The 1,155-nt window shown below is 42.9% G+C and overlaps 1 pseudogene; it reads right to left on the bottom strand.

The window, feature by feature from the left end:
* Window positions 1-177: 177 nt before the first annotated feature.
* Window positions 178-845, bottom strand: LOC118983771 (TIP41-like protein; annotated as a pseudogene).
* Window positions 846-1,155: the final 310 nt, after the last annotated feature.

Below are 1,155 nucleotides of genomic sequence, written 5' to 3'. Positions count from 1 at the left end.
TCAGTGCTTATGTGGCAATCTCAGGATATTCTGTCTTGACTTTATTATTTTTTTTCCTGCAACAATCTTTTTTTTCTTTAAGGCTACTGAAAATCTTCACATAGACAATGCAATTAGTTCTCATAAGAAAAATACCCCCGTCCACACATATAAGCTCTCCATCAGAGAGCCTCTATTCTATTCCACAGGTGCATTTTCTTGTGTGTCTGCTGCCTCCTTGATCGGCAACTACTGTGCCATTTCATTGGGCTCTGAGAAGAAGAAAGGCGGAAGATGTCTTAAATTAGCAATTTTGCTCTTGTGACATATATTCTCATAACATGTTCTTGTCGGCCTCGTGGTAAAGTCTCATGTCATTCATTCTGATAAGCACTTCATAAATTCTCAAAAAACCCTCAACAATAGCAGGAAAAAACTGGAAGGCATTAGTTTAATTTTCACACAGACTTTAAAACTCCAAGATCATGAGGTTCATCCTCAAACAGAAGAATATCTTCAAAAAACTAAATCTGTTCTCTGTCTTTCAATTTCTCTATATGATCTGTTGTCGGCACAACCTTTAACCTGAGTAATTCTCCAAGTAATGTTCCCTTGTAATCGGTTGCATAGGTCCAATCATGTGGTTTAATAACCTCCTTGGAGTGTCCACCCTCTGTCCTGCTTTCCTGCCATTCTTTCATCAAGCACTCCTTGGTAGTTGTTTATACATCTTAAAATAGCTGTAGCATCGAACTCAATCCCAAAGTCTGAACAGTGCTAGATTCTTAAAACATTGTCTCCGAATATCATTTTGGGGAGAGATGGCATACGCAATTCATCAGCTTCTCCATGTCTTCCAACTTCACGATGCGGGTCTTGGTAGTGGTCAGCTTCCAGGGCCCAAAGGAGAAGTCTTGGTGGCTGCTCTGGAGGCCATGGATCAAAATGGCCAAGGTGGGGCCTAGATGGGTCACATGGGATGTGCTGGTGCAGCCACAGCAGTGGGTGCCAGTTCCTCCACCTTACTGTGGCCCAGCTGTGCCCTGGACCCCTCCCTCAACTTTAATCCACTCACAGTGACACCAAAGTGTGTTGCTTATGTCCTGTCTACTCTGTAATCTCGCTGTGGTTGCTGTCACTGCAGAAAACCCTGCTTCACAAGGACAAGATGTTGGA

Source organism: Sturnira hondurensis, unplaced genomic scaffold (assembly GCF_014824575.4).
Source record: "Sturnira hondurensis isolate 20B ecotype Veracruz unplaced genomic scaffold, ASM1482457v3 Scaffold0003071, whole genome shotgun sequence".
Taxonomy (NCBI): Eukaryota; Metazoa; Chordata; class Mammalia; order Chiroptera; family Phyllostomidae; genus Sturnira; species Sturnira hondurensis.
Note: the sequence above shows the minus strand (reverse complement) of the source record. Positions and strands in the feature narration are given on the sequence as shown.